At 51.1% G+C, this 15,646-nt stretch overlaps 1 protein-coding gene across 4 annotated transcripts in view; it reads right to left on the reverse strand.

The window, feature by feature from the left end:
* LOC128881017 (voltage-dependent calcium channel type A subunit alpha-1) overlaps positions 1 to 15,646 on the reverse strand; it is a 91,160-nt gene that overhangs the window by 54,952 nt on the left and 20,562 nt on the right. The window contains exons 1-2 of one of the 4 annotated variants that reach the window (XM_054131657.1): positions 6,543 to 6,669; positions 6,317 to 6,410 (exon numbers count right to left, since the gene is read on the reverse strand). The exons of 1 other annotated variant lie outside the window; for it this stretch is intronic. The gene's annotated coding sequence lies outside the window, so the exon portion shown is untranslated. Of the gene's footprint in view, positions 1 to 5,377; positions 5,716 to 6,316; positions 6,453 to 6,542; positions 6,670 to 15,646 lie in introns of those variants that run through there. 2 more of the 4 variants (XM_054131656.1, XM_054131655.1) reach the window with 2 other exon arrangements.

The following is a 15,646-nucleotide window of genomic DNA, read 5'->3' on the forward strand; positions in this document are numbered from 1 at the left end:
TAACATTACAGGACCGACGTGGTTGGCCCTCCTACGCAATCCATGGAGCCGACTGCATGCTAGCGAATGAAAAACGTTATTCGACGTGGCACGTTTACCAACGGCAACGATGGCTCTGGCGATAACGCGAATCTACGCACCCTTCTACGTCTATTATCAAGCTTCGTTGCGCGTTACGCGCTCACCAACCGAGTCAGCATTTTCTTGTATCGCGAAATATCTCTCACCTTGGATACCTAACGCTCTACCTTGGAATGGATCATTTTTCTGCTAATTTTTCGTTTGCCGTGAGAACCTCTCGCTTTTCGAATTCGCGTTCCCAAACGCCCATGAAAACTAACGCGATCGCGGCGTGCCACGATAAATTAGCCTCGTTTAAAGTTTCCACTGCAATCGTATGCAATCGTACCACGCGACCAGTTACCGTCCGCTGGGGTCAACTGTACGTCTGCTTATTGGTTCTCCAACTTTTTCGCGATGACGCGGTTTCAAACTTGGACTCGTAGGACGACGACAACCTTCGGAACACCGCATCGGAGAGAAACTTTCTCGCGTAGAATACATTTCGTTACACGATTTCTATCTAACGCGAGTCCCTCTAGGACTATTCTCTATTCTCTTCTATTCGACCCGCGATACAGTCCACGGAAGTTCGCTTAAAAAAGTAATCAACGCGCTTAGGAACATCTAGAGATCGAATTGCGAGGTATTCGAAAGAGTTGAAAGAGCTTCTCGCCCATTTCTGGTTCTCGGGTATCAGAATATTTATATCGGCCGACGCGAATCTCATTTCCTTACGTCGCCCGAAGCTTAATAAATCAGGGAAGGCGCCCTTGTCAATAGTAAGGTCAACCGGGGCGACTCGACGTCTCCAACATTTGCCAAGTAGTACGAGTAGAAGATAGAGGGAAGCAGGGAGGAGGCCGCAGGGTGGTTGGGAAGAAAGAGAGAAGAGAGAGGAGAGAGGGGAGGTCAGGAGAGTTAGACGAGCAGGAATACGCAGTCGACGTATGCGCAGTGTATTCACGCACGTATACGCGAGCGCTGGTAATGTACGCACACATTCGCGGGATCCTCTCTTCCACCCACGCCACGAATCCACCGAGCATTTCAGCACGATTGGTCATCGAGAAACGGACCCGTCTTCTTCTCCACGCACCGTCCTACGTACAAGTCCTTTTTACTTTCTCTCTCAGAGACATTTCAAAGTTTTCCGTTCGGTTCAGTTATCATTCTACGAGTACTATGTACGATCGTTGGTTGCGAAAGTGGTGTAGTTGAAAAACACAGACACCCACGCACGCAATGTACGTTGGTTCGTTATTCGAGCCGGGTCCAAGTTGGTATTTCTAGGTGGATGCGGTTTTTATGAGAATAAACGTCCACCCGCCGCGGCGGAGTGCGTTTAAGAAGCCTTTCGTTGCTATTCTATTTACAAGCAAGAGCGAAGAGCAGTCGCGAATCGCGAAACGTACGATGCTACTGCGAAAAGTAAAATAAAGTGTTGGATGAATCGGACAGCTCGCTCAGCGGTAAAAGCGAACCGCAACAGGAGCCGGTGACGAGGAAAAACGCGTTCGGAGAGGGATAATCGGTATACTTTGGATGGAAGAAATATCGCGTCTCCGGAGAAAATACACGAGAAAGTGAATACCTAGCAGCGAGTACCTATATATCTATCGATCGTTCATTCATGCCGCCCTTTCGGCCCCTCCTCGACCGTTCGGTCGACCCTCTTCCGCCCCCAACACCCCCAGTTTCGTCCACGGTTCCACATCAGCGACGTCTCTGCTTTCCGTCCTAGCCTGCGGCCGTTAGAGCCAGTTCTGCCAACTGCGAGTTCGAGTCTCGCAGCCTACACGTGCCGCGACACCGACTTTGTCACGCTTACCAACCCCCGCGGAGAAACTCGGTTGGAGTGCAATCAGCCCCGACAATCGGCGTGATACGAGTCGACGAACGCTTCCGTTAGAATTTCGACCCAATTTCTCTGGTTTTCACGATCCGAGACATCGGCGTCGGCAGAGTGGCGAAGAGAAAGAGGGTGACGCGCCACGGGGTCTGTCCTCTTTCCCTCGAAAGATTCAGCACAATTTTTGGGTCGACGAGTGGCCGAGCTTTCTTTTTCGGCTGGAATACGCCGCACCCTCGACGAGGACGTTTTTTCCTCTGCGACAAAGATATCCAAGCAAGTTCCACTTGCGAAAATTGTTTCTTTTTGGCACCGGAAACCTTCGCCGCGCCTCCTCTTTCCTTCGTCATTCCTCCTCGCAACGTTCGGAATAAAACATGGTCGAGCTAAACAGGACGCGATCAACCCTCCACGAATGAGATGGATGTTTACAAAGTAGACGTGGACGGTAGCGATACAACCGAACGTAACAACCTTGCGGCATTGGATACCTACCGTCTCTACGTTACTCGCCATTTCTGCTCGCGTCGATCTTTGGAAATATGGACAGTGGGATACGATACAGGAGTCGCGTATACGAGAGCTCGTTGCATTGGCATTGGCATGTATCCGCTGTCCCCGCTCCGCTAGATGGTACGATAAATTCCTCGTAATTCCAAGCTCCCGTAGCCTCGGGAGAGAACTGACTCGAGGAATCAAGGAATCGAGGACTGTGTACCGAACGAGAGAAGATCGACGGTCAGAGTTCGTAAAAAATTTGCATATTTTAGGAATCGGAAAATGAAAAAATCGTACAAACGATTTCGCGGTTGTGGTTCATCCATATCGGATCACGATCATCCAACTCGAGAGTAAAGGGTCGATCGATCGAACCGAATGACTGGATACACGAGGGACGCGATTAGCCGAGCGAACGACGAAACGACCGGCCGGCACGCTTCGAGCCATTATTTAATTGGCAGTTACGTAACGTCTGGCTCTCACGTGACACACCTGCCCCGCGGATCTCTAATAAATTAACTGTTCGCGAGGACACTCGTACCGGGGGATCGTCGACCTCCTTTTCGCGATCGTCGACGAATCTTCGGGGAATAGCTGCCTTCGAGATCCAGCCGCCAGAGTTCTGATTTCAGAATTGATCCCTGCGCGTCTCGGTCGTCGATTCAGACCATATTCGCGACCATATCGAATTAAAATTAATTTTTTTTTTCTCTAGAATTGATCGTTCCAACGAGAAAAAGGCACGTGTTACAACAATATCGAGAAACGATTGGTAGAATATTCGCGAAGCAACGAGAACCAATCGCGAGTATCCCGAATCAAGTCCAGATCGAAAAATCTCGAAAACTATGAACCGTATGCCCTCGAAACCATATGTCAATGGCTTTAGTATTTCAAGTACCGTCACTGCGCAGAAGCGCGTTTAACCTAGTAAGCACCGACCGGTGACCCATTTCTAGGAGATCGAGCAAAACAGTTTTTTTATTGATATTAAAGTTTTAGTTTGATATTTAACGGGTCAAACGTAAAAGTTACGTTTGGGAATCTTTTCTCGGTGGACTCGACGAAACATCGTGATTGTTTCGACGAAGCCTTGGAGGGAGAACTGTGCCGCAAACGTATCGAATGGGATACCGATTTCAAATCGAAGGAAACTGAAACGACGCTGAGGACAATTTCGAATAATAGACGATTCTTGGAGAAGGAAACGAAACGAAACGAAACGAAACGAAACGATACGATACGATTCGATTCGATTTAGGTCGTCGACCTTTATTTTGGACGAATCTCGAACGACTCGCAGAAGAATGAGGGTTGCGGGGTATAGGTATAGGTGAGGCGTGCGCGACCGTGGACCAGTGCTCGCGATCGGCCGGCGCGGCGTTTTAATGAAAGCGATAAATCGCCCGGTATAAAATAAATTTCCAATGCGGACCACTCCATGTCACGGCAAATTACGCTCGCGACAACGGGAATTCGAAGTGGACGCCCTTCCTATTTACGAGTTGCCGTGCTCGGTCGGAGAAAAATGCCGCCGCCGAAATTAACGTCGCGACGTTCTTAATTAATCCGAAACTGGACAGCTGGTGAACGTGAATAACAGTAACGGAAACACCAACCTCGTTTTATTCCATTTTATCCCTTAAAGCGATTAGCCATACTTATCAACGGGCACACAAATATTCGAAAGAGAAGTACTTGCTCCTTGTCTGACCATGGTCGGCCGTATCTACTGTGCATTCGAATCTTCGGCAAAGACGACCACGTTTCATCAACGAATGAGGTTAACAAGGTGCTAGTCGCTGTTTTGTTCGATAAAAACGTATCAACTAAAGGTAGTCGTCTAGCTATTTTAGAGTTGTGCAGATTTCTATAGTTACGAAATAAAAATGCGCGTGTTGCGAATTGTTCTTTATTAATCGAAGCGTGGCGTCGCTCGCGGAATGTTTCCATCCTCGCCGAACGATATTCGACAAGCTTCGATACTCGTGCTCGTATCGTTATTTTTGTTCCACGATAGGCAGACGCCGCAAACCGTTCGCTGTTTAAGTACGCCTCCTCCGTGGCTCGATAATGCTGGCTAACTCGATAAAAACTTTAACCCACTTTTTATCCAATTATTTTAATATCGCCCCGAAGAGCCAGCTAGAATTGTACGCCGTCGCTGACGTTTGCTCCGATCCGACGCTATTCGCGATGCTCTAGGAAAACGCCCTTGGAAAATTGTTGGTATTTTCGAAAAATTAGCCCAATCTAGAGAAGCGGCAAAGATCGTTCGAATACGTATGTCGAACTCGAGTAAAGATCGATAACGTTGATCTACCGGTTAACCGGTAACGCAACGAATAGCGAATGCTTCGAGACCGTTAAAAGTTTCGATCCGCTAGATCCGTCAGCATTTAGTCGACGCGGTTGAACCGGTAAAACGGAACGGCCTGTCGGCGAGAGTCGAGGACTCTTCGGGAAATGCCCTCGTCCCTTTGACAGTTTTTTAACGAAGGGATAGTCGGGAGAGGCGCAGCAGGGTACAAAGCAACGCGAGGAGTCGTGACGAAACGTCACTCGAAAGACTTGGTCGTAACTTTTATGCATCCCCCGGGGGGATCGCGGCCCGTTCTCTTTAACCACTCGGTTCCGCTGCATTCGCGAACACGAACAGACAGCAGAGGCTGATAAGTGACGCGATGAAAGCCCGATAGGAACGGCAAAATAAACGGGGCCAGCGTGATATACAGGATGCTTCGTTGTTCGACCGAAGGCCGGCGATTCTACGCTACGATACAATATAAGTCGAGCATATAGAATAATATTTTTTCCTACCAAACTTGGCTCGACGCGAAACATCTTATCGAAACACCTCCTAATCCGCATACACGGAAATGGGATCTCGTCTCGTTAATTTACTCGCGTTAACTTAAACAAGCCCGATCAGGAATCGAGCTGGATAAAAGAAGAAAAACAAACCTGTAAATTTCGTTTCGCTCTCATGGGAACGTCCCCAACGTCTCCGCAGATTCGGCCACTTATTCGATGCGACGAATGATCCGCCAACGCATCGAAATAAACTCTTGTTTCGGTAATAAAATAAAATAAACTGACGCGATACCGGATCGATGCTACGTACCGTCTCCCGCATCCGAAGGGGTCTTAACAAAATCGAGCTCGATCAACAGAATTATTCCTATATAGTCTCCCATTATTTCGACCACGTTGTAGAATCCGCACTGGTCGGAATCGGGAACGGCAGCGTGCGTAAATCCTCCCATCGAGAGTGACTAGTTTGTGACGATACCGAGAGCGTTCGGTGAGGTTCGAGGTCGATCCCTCTATTACCGAATCAACCGTTTAACTCTATAACTGCCTAACGAGGCTTCGTTGCGTGGCATCAATCCTGGGTGACGCATGTACGATTTTCGAGCGGACCGCGAGCTACGTGTAGGTGACAGAGTCGAGTCGAATCGAGTAGAATCGGTCGGTAGTTTTGTCCGCACTACGGCTAAGGAAAAGTAGAAACGAGCGAAGGAGGTCGAGGCTACGCCGACTCGCCGAATTTCCTCGACGACGACGACGTCCGGCTTCCTCGTCGTACTCGGTCGATCTCGTAGGCGGTAATTAACGGTTCGATAGAGTCGATAACGAACGCGATGCGAACGAAAACCACCACGCGAGAATGAAACCGTGCCGGATGAACCGAGCATAGGTCGCGAACGAGATTAGAAAGAGTTGTAGAGACGCGCGGCGCAACGGTCAGTGTCCGCGATCGAAGAAGAATCGAAGACGGGTCGAGTATCTTTGGAATAACGAGTCGAGGCTTCGCGATGGGAATTAGCTCGTGCGAAGAAACGGAATCGGAGTCGCGGCGCGCCGCTTGGCTTCGCTTCGCTTCGGTTTCGGTCAACTCACCTCTAGAGGGAGGCAGGGGCTGGTTGCGGCCATGTTCCTACATGCGTTCGAGCCTCTGCCCTGCTGGCGATTCCCTCTTCGTGCTGAGGCACCACTTTAAGATTAATCACACCACACGCGATGAAAAACGCTCCGTCGTCCTCGACGTAACACAGTGGGGACCGTTTCCCGCTTTCAAGCGAACGGGGGAAAAAAAGAAAAAAAAAAAAATGTTATCACCACATACCACCGCTTTTCCTCGGGTATCCTCGTTTGTTTCCTTTCCTTTTGGCCTCTTCCTTCTCCGACCGCCTCTAACGTCCCGTTATCGCGTTTCTTCTTCCGTCTTGGCTCGCACGCACCGTTCGCGCAAAAACGATCACTCGCGAAAACTCGAAGAGACTGGGGAGAGGGAGGGAGAGAACAGAGAGGGGGGCTGTGTGTTCCTCTCTCTTCTAAACTCTAAAACTCTCCCGATCCCGATATCCCACGAGCGATCCAAATCCCGAACCCGATTCCCGGCGACGGGACAAGCCAGAACACGCACGCAAACCACTGTCTTCCTTTTCTTCTTCCTCGTCTTCCTCCAGCACCTCTCTTCCGCTCCTTCCTCCTCCTCCTCGTCGTCGACGTCGTCGTCTTTCCTCCCTTTCGAACCTCCCTCCCCTCCTCCCTTGCGGCAACACACCAGAACGCACTGTTCCCGATTCCTCTCGCAACGAGGATTCCTTTCTCTCCACGGCCCTTGCTTCCGCACCCGTACCCGTACCCGTGCCCGTACCCGTGCCCGTACCCGTACCCGCACCCGCACCCGTTCCCGCACCTGTTCCTCTTCCACCTCCGCCGCCTCCTCCGCCTCCTCCTCCACCTCCTCGTTCGCGTCCACGTCCTCCGCGACGGCCGCTGCTTCGACTCGCTCTCCCGTTCCCGTTCCCGTTCCCGTTCCCGTTCCTCTTCCCAGTCCTGTCCGTGTTCCTGTTCCTGTTCCTTGTCCTCGTCCTCGTCGCCGCCGCCGCCGTCAACCGCCACCGTACCACGGTCGCATAACAAACGCACTCGCGTCCCTCAGCGTTTCCGAGGGCGATCGAGCGGCGACCACGAGAACCCTTCTTTCACCAGCACCTCGCACACGACCCCTCTGCACCCGTAGCCACTCGCGTTTTTCACCAAACTAACGATTGCGTACGCACTCGTCGCCGTCTGCGTGTTCTCGCGTTCGCGATTTCGCGTCTCCGTCGATTCAACACACTTCGCGACTCCGAAGACAACGATGCGCGATCCCGAAGAGAAAGTCCGACCAAGCCAAGGGAGGTTCTCCGGGAGTCTCTCCGAGGGAATCTCGTATAAGCCCTTTCTTCTCCGTTCCCCGTTTCTCTCTTGTCCGTTTCACTCGGCCGGAAGTTCACGCACTACCTACGTTCCCCGAGCGTCGGAGCTCGTGGCCACAGCGGGACGGTCGCTCGACTACGCTCTCTCGCTCTTCCACCACCACTCGCACACGCCACTCCCCACCATTCCGAATCTGACTTCACCCTCTCTTTGTCTATTCCACCCTGACACCACTACCCTTATCGTTATCTGTCCTTCTCCCGCAACCCCAACGCGCTTCGTCTTTTCTCCCTCGGCGCGATACGTTCCTCTCGCTCGCACCTACAACCTCAGGACCGGCGCACATCGGGCACAGGGTGACGCACACGAGCAAATTTTCGATAAATCCTGGCCAAAATTAATATTTTCTAGTCGGAAGTAAATTCTTCCAATATTTATGTCGCCTGTAGCTAATAAAATTAGCCCAACCACGCAACGATATCAATTTTTATCGCCATAGATTCAATGTCTAGTCCCGTTTGCAGTGGAACCTACGCAAAATACAAACAATTTTCTACTTTTTTCTTCTACCAACCGCTTCACCGGATGCGTTACGTAGTTTCTTATTTGCCTAGAATGAAATGAATGTTAAGAAACCAATGAAAATAAATCAAAATGTTTACGTATCCTCCTACGTGTACTTAATCCCTTAACAAGGATAAGATATCGTTACGAGCATTTTATTATTCCGCGAAACGAGTTGCTCGCTTCTTCCAAAGGCCCATTGCCCACCATTACCGATGCGTTCGGGAATCCCCGGGGATCCGAGGACTACGATTAGAGAAAAACGGGTGCCACTCTTAAGAACGTTTTCCCAAAATTGGAATTACTCTTTTAACCATGAATGTAAGCGTGTGCGCGTCTCGCAAGCGCTTCTTCTCGTCGTTTCCCGCGAATTTGCTCTTCCGTCTCGGGATCCCGCGATTCTCCCTTTCTCTCGGGATTTCTTCTCCGTTTTTTCTCTTTCCTCCTGTTGCTCGTTCCGGTTAATTTTCCAGCCCGCAGTAACAGCCTCGATTTTTCACGGTCCGAAGAGATCGCGCCATCTCTGCGGTCGCGTGCTCTTCTCTCCTGCATCGCACCCTCGAATTCAGGTGCACAGGTGCGCAACGCGAGTCAACAGGACTCGGACTCTCCGATCCTAACTGTTCGCGGAAAGGTTAATTGCGCGAGGGTTTTTCTGTTGTCGTTATCGGTTACGAGCTAGACTTTCTGTCGTCGACGTCAAAGCTGGCACCGCCCAAACTTTGCAAACTACTTCTCGCTTATAGTTCCCGCGCAACGTGTCCGACGCCTATTAGTCCATCGCGTTACTCGTCGCTTCGCGCGTCGCGTTCCAACAGGGTTTCGATTCAAACATCCGAGGAACTTCGAAGATCCGAGGGACACTATCGTTTTCCGCAAATAATGTCTCGCTTCCGAATCTTTGATTCGAACGTTCCCGCGTCGATCGATAAGGATCCTTCTTCGTCTCGAGCCGAATAAAACGTCTTTGCTATTGTCCGATCGTAGTCCTTTTCTAGCAATTCCTTCTCGCTTCGTTTTTATTTCCTTATTATAACGAGTATTCGACAAAGGTTCGATGTTTCCGTTTTCCCTGGGTGGAACGTTGTTAACGCGCGTATTTTCAAAGCCAGTTTTCATCCATATCGAAGCACTTACCTGGTCGAAACACCAGGTGTCGGGACGCACGCTGGCCTGTGCCCGGTGTGCGTAAGAATTCGTGACCGTAAGTGAGCTTTCGGTCTCGCTGGTGTTCGTCGAACCGATACTGCCGACGGCGACCAGGCATGCGCTATAACGTTCACCGACGGGGTGGGAAATGAGCTTTCGAGGTGCACGAACGTTCCACGCAGTCCCGGCGCCCCGTCCACCCTCTCCAACTTTAGAATAATTCATGGAAAAGCGTCGTTTTCGAGTCCTTCCCGTTTCCGCTCCCGTTCCCGTTCCCATACCCACCCCCATTCCCCGAGCGTAATCTCTCGAATCTCTGCAAATCGGACCGGAAGGATTCGAGCGTTAACATTTTCTCGATCGAACACAAGAATAAGGAGTACGCGATCGCACGACGAACGATCTCGGTTCAACGATCCCTGCGCGCGAGGGGCGTTAATTACCCTCGCAAACGAAACGAAGTAACGGCCGAGTCTCCTCGCTAAACGACTCTTTACTCCCGATCACCGCCTTCTTCGTTTCGATCGAGGAATGTACACTCGCACGGGTTTTCGGCTAATAGAAAATCCTCAGGGACATCGAATAGTGTCCGACGCTACTACGTACATCTATTTACAGAAATTACACCCCTTTTTTTGATCGATCGATCAACATAAATAACTTGTTCGCGGCTCGTGGACGCTAGAGGTGTGTAATATTCACCACGTAAGAATACATGATGGAACGACGATTACGAGACAATGGTTTTAATGGACGCAATGAATCGTAATTCGACTTCGGTGATACGGATTACCGGCAGATTGGAAACAAACGAGGCAGAGCTTAACGGGCAATCGGGCCAATGAACAAAGTACACGCACCGGCGGACCCCTCCGTTGAAAATCGTCCCAAGTAGGCCGCTATCTATTCATCGCTAGGCGCATCTATCCATCTCGTTAACCAAATTACCTCGCGTAGAATAGAATCTACCGCCGCGAGCAATATAGTCTTCCCCGTAGCGTTTCGCGTAATTAAGCTATCGTGCCCGGTCCATGCATTCGCGAAATAAAAACTATAAAATTAACAAGATTCGGCCCGATGTTTACGATACGATAGAACGCGATACCAACGACAGTAGGAACAAACGTTGCGCGTCAGCGTTGTCTATTTTGGACCAAGAATCGTCCTCTTTTCGATCGCTGTACGATTAACTGGAGCGCGTTGCCTCCGCATACGTGTACTTGGAAAACGGGAAAAACGAAGAAAATCATAGGCATCGCGACGCGATGCTATGCGATTCGATACGATGCGATGCGACCGAAAGGCTGCGTCGCGTCGTTCCGCACAATTCCATGATATAAAGGATTCAGCTTGAAATCCGCGAGACGGCAGGAGGGACAGGAAAGAGGGGATAGAAGCGAGAGAGACGGAGTGCGAAAGGGTAGAGGCGTTGGAGGGTGCGGGGGACAGCGTTCTGGGTTTCTGGGTTCGCTCCGCGACGAAGTTCGGAAAGGCTGCTGTGCACGACGAATGTGGAACAGTAGGTCAGCGCACTCCGTGACCCCCGCCGCGGCCTACCCCTCTTCGGTGCATACACCCTGATGCGATACGTACGACCCTCCGACTCCCTCTACGTCCACCCCTTTCTCTCTCTAGCCATCGTTTCTCTCGCTCCGTCGTTTGCCATCGCCCTCCGTATTTACCCTCGCTAACCCCCTACCCGGTACCCGGCCGCGTTGCTTTCCGCTTCCTTCTTCCTCGCAGCCGATCGCGTTACCTTACGTTACGCTACTACTCGAGTGCGTCGCTGACTCGTCTCGGGAGCCGGAACGTTTCGCGAGATCGCCAATTGTCGGCATGTCGATCGCTTCTCCAGCAAGATCCTCTTCTTGCGAAAGAGTTCGGAGAACATTTTGGAGATCCAGTCGCCGCGCCAAACGTGCGGGATCCGATCGAGTTCGCGACTTGTATTTGTCTCGCACTCCCACTTCGCGACCCACCTGCGGATGATTCCCTCGGCCACCGACTTATTTATACAACATAAGCTGCATTTCTTTAAAAAATGCATTTCTGTTCGCGATATCGTAATTTCAACGTTTGGCCAAAGTTCATTCATCCCGCAGTAATCAGCGACTCCTCGATTTTTCATCGTTGCGTTTAGTTTTTGAGACCACCGTCTGGGTACGAGGAAACGACGTTGGGGTTCCAACGGGTCCGAGATATACAGCCGCGGGTATTCGTGTCGGACGACGGGCCATGTATGTCTCGCGGAGTTCCCTTCGGTTCTATTCGAATCGTTTGGCAAATTACCGTTCGCGGTACGCACGACTTGCCCGCGACCGAGACGATACGATATCCTCGGTGCACGCGAACGCGATAAAATCGATACGTCCGTGCTTTTCTCTCTTTTGTTCCAGCACGTTCTATTATTTCTTTTTCGTCGTTCCTGGCCGAATTCGCGCCGAGTCGTCCCGCCATCGATTAAACTTCCCGAAAGTCCCAACGGGGAGGGGATCGATGCCCGACAGGTACTAAAAACCACCTGAATCTTTTCTCGTTCGGTGCAACCTGCTCGCTTCGACACCAGAACAACTCCAATTATCACCACCGAGCCAACCGTGCTTCGAATCTCGCGATTACACGAGAGAAATAGAGAAGATTTACGATCCTTCTCGAATTGGAAGTAAAATACCCTTGATTTAGGCGAAGGAAAATATCCGATCCGTCTTTCGGATAGGTCTTTCCTCGAGCGGGAAACCTTGAGCTTGCAATTTCGTCGCGTTCGCCGAAGGATCAGCTCGCAACCGAACGTATTCCGACGGGGAGGATCGCTGACGCCTTTTTACCGAGAAAAATGCGCCACGACGACCGCGCGACGTCGCCGCTGGCCTCGAAATAAATCTCGAGTGTCGTTGTAACGGCGCGTCTGGATCTTGGTGACGCATCGTAATCACCTCTGTTGGCGGCCCACGCAACGTTTTCGCATGACATTTCCGTTTCGGCGATATCGGAATGGTCCCGTTAAATTCTCGCCAAGACGGCGTTCTTGGAACGTTCCTTTCCAAGAATCGGACAAATCGAGCAAACGTCCTTTCGAACTCGGAAACGCCGCAACGCGCCAACGTCGCGTCGCGTTGTCGCTCTTGAAACGATTATCCCGTAACTCGAAAACGTATTTCGTAAACGCAACTTATGGCCAGCAATTGTCGCAAAGCTTTCGTTTTAATCGAATGTCGCGTGAAAATCGAGAAGCGATAAGCGAATCCTCGGACGGATTTTTCGTGGCGACTACGTTCCCCACGATTACGGATAGGGGTGCAATCGCTCCGCCACGCCGGCCGCGGCGCAAGCATACGTGTCGTTGTCGGTGAGAAGTTTTAATCAAATTCGTCGCGGTTTACGAGAGCGTTAACATCGACCGCCCGACGGAGTTTGAACTTGACGTGACGCGTTCCCCTCGGATACGCGCGAGAAACTTTGCTCCGTACAATTTTTTATAAACGACAATTTCCGCGCTCTATTTCCTCGGACGCAGACGGTGATCAGGCGTGAGACTATCCGCTAGCGCGCGCATCTTCGGAGGACATAGGACGTGGGACGCGAGAATCCCCGGAAAACAGGTCCGTCGAGATGAAATACGAGCGGCCGGCTGATTTACGCGCTTTTACCGTGCGCGCGTGACGTCAGCTGGACGACGATCGATGTTATCATTCCCGGTGATATCGGAGGGAAACCGAGAGACCGTCGGTGTCCATCGATCTGTTTTTCCACCGTTTGCTAAAGGCAACATAAATACGCTCTATTTATAACCATAATCAACTATGACGTTCTCGCGAGCAACGCGCTTGGGAAAACGCCTCTGGTGAAAAAATAGAAAGCGCGTCTCGTCGACGAGTTTCGCGTAACACCTTGATTGCGTCGCGTACTCACGCAAGAAGCTCTCGCATACCCCCTCTCGTCCAATCGAAGTTTCCGCGAAGATGAAACTCGGGGTAAGGAAAATTCAGGAGCAAGACTCGAACAGAAGAGTAATTGAAACGAGATGTCTCGCGGAGTGTCGATTAACGAGAGTCGAGAAAATAACCTTCGAGGGTGGTTCGCTGGAATTACGGGACTGGTGGAACGAATATACCTAAATTGACCCTCGTAGGTCGGGACACCGCGCACCGGTGTACATGGGGGTTTGTAGGTTACGCGAGGGTCGTGGCTCGTCGACCGCGCTCGACGCGAACATGGGGTTTCCATACGCACAGGAGTTGCGAGCAAGGGGGAACGTTCGAGCGACGGAAACGGAGAGAGAGGATGAAATCTGGGTCACCCTGCACCGCGTGCGCCTCGGAAACTCGGTCAAGTTTTCTGCACCTGCAGGTCGAACGCCGGGCCATTTGCCGCTGTCTTCGTTGCCGAGGCTTTTCTATTCGCGATATCGTTCTCCCTGCCGCTCACCCGCAAGTCTCCGCCTTCTTCCGCCGCGTTGTCGTCTTCGTTTCTTCCTTCCGCGTCCTCGCTACCACGCCAGCTGGAAATCGCTCCAAAATCCGCCGGGAAATAATCGTCGATTTTAACGATGGCCATCGTAGCACCAACCACGCGAGATGAACAAACGTTCTTATAGTCTCTTTCAAACAAACCTATTTACGCACTTTATCTAAGCATCGGGAGAACAATCGCTGAATCGCAAAGAAAGGCTCCCATTCGAGATCAACTTATATTTCAGATCAAGAATATTCTTCGCGTTACACGCAACGAGAATCGAAGTGTAGCAGGCAAACGATCGAGTCGTTAAATGTTTTTCCTCGGCGAACCTGCGTGCTTACATTCCTCGAGTTTAGAACTACCGTATTAGCTCCGTCGCGCGTCGCGTCTCCTCGCGACCCATCGAGTAAACATTTTTGCGCGACGATCGAGGAACGAAATCGCACGTAAACATTTGCGAACGCGCGACTCCGACTAGGACGCGAACTAAACGGGAAATTAATTGGTTCGTCTTGGACCGCGGCAGGCCTCTGTTTACGCGAGTATCGATTACTAATGGCTATTTGCCCAGGTTTCGAACCTGCTCTCGTTACCTGCCCGCCTAGCTGCCGGGCCTGCCTGGAACCACCATAACCCAATATTGGATTCCGCTGGGTCGCCGTTAGCCTTAAGTTGATGCACGAACAGGGTAACGTAGCGTAATCGGAAATCTACCGAAGAAGGGAAGCTGCAGTCGCAACGCTCGCGCTATCGGGTCCGGATACGTCGAACCTTCGAGTTTCCGTACAATCGAACCGCGACAATCGAAAGGAGAATCGTCGTCCGTCGCTATCGTTGCAACAATCGGTCGCGCTAAATATACCGCTCGAGGTCGCTCTTGCTAAAAAATTATTACCCCGATTACCTTAATTACCACGGTCCCTGCACATTTTCGTGCACAAAGCTCGAAAACGAGGCTGACTAGCCGGGGAAAAACGGCGAAACCATTCTCCTCTGTCCGCCCGCACCGGCCGCGGCCCGTGCACGCTCGATTCGCGAGTATTTTCACGAAAGTGGGATAAAAAGGGACAAAAGCGCGGAGGCGCAGCAACGGGAAGGGAAGCGGGAAAAATCGATCCCAAGTACGCGTGCACTTTGACAACGTGACCACGAGGATGCACTCGATGCACCGTAACCCGTCGTCTTTTCTCTTCGTTTTCTAAACAGAGTTTTCAAAACGGCGAACAAATTTCAACATTGGTGTAGCTTACGACTCCAGAGAGAATCACTCGCGCGTTGTCGTCCTAATGGTAATAATAGTAATTTACTTGCGGGGTATGAAACTGTTGGATATCCCGTATACTGTATCTATATACGAACAGGTGTTCCCGCGATTACGGTTGGAGTTGAACTCGGGTGACCGTTCGCGCGGAACTACTAAAACCGAGTTTCCGAACGAGGGCGTAGATACTCGGTACAACAAACGAGCGTTAAAATCGTTTGCAGTCGAGTGTAACGTTGATGCTGTTTCGCAACCTTAATAAAGCCCGAGAAACAGGAAAAACGATTGTCGCTAAACGAATCGGTGACTATTGAAAATACACGAGTCGACGTGCATCGATCCGAAATTACGAGAGAAGGAATTCCACGCGCGAAGCATCGACGGAACCATGCCGACGTGGGATTTATCCTACCGAAACTCTCATCGTTTTCAGAGGCAGTGTGGACGTCGGTGTAGACACTGGCAGCGACCTTTCGAACCCCCTTTCGATCACACTCGATCTCCGTCGCCCTTTCGCGAACGTGATCGCGTTTACGCTCCCTCGACCCCACGGTTCATCGTCTTGGTCGTTTCCACTCCTATTCCGCCTCGAG

Source organism: Hylaeus volcanicus, chromosome 8, assembly GCF_026283585.1.
Source record: "Hylaeus volcanicus isolate JK05 chromosome 8, UHH_iyHylVolc1.0_haploid, whole genome shotgun sequence".
NCBI classification, from domain to species: Eukaryota; Metazoa; Arthropoda; class Insecta; order Hymenoptera; family Colletidae; genus Hylaeus; species Hylaeus volcanicus.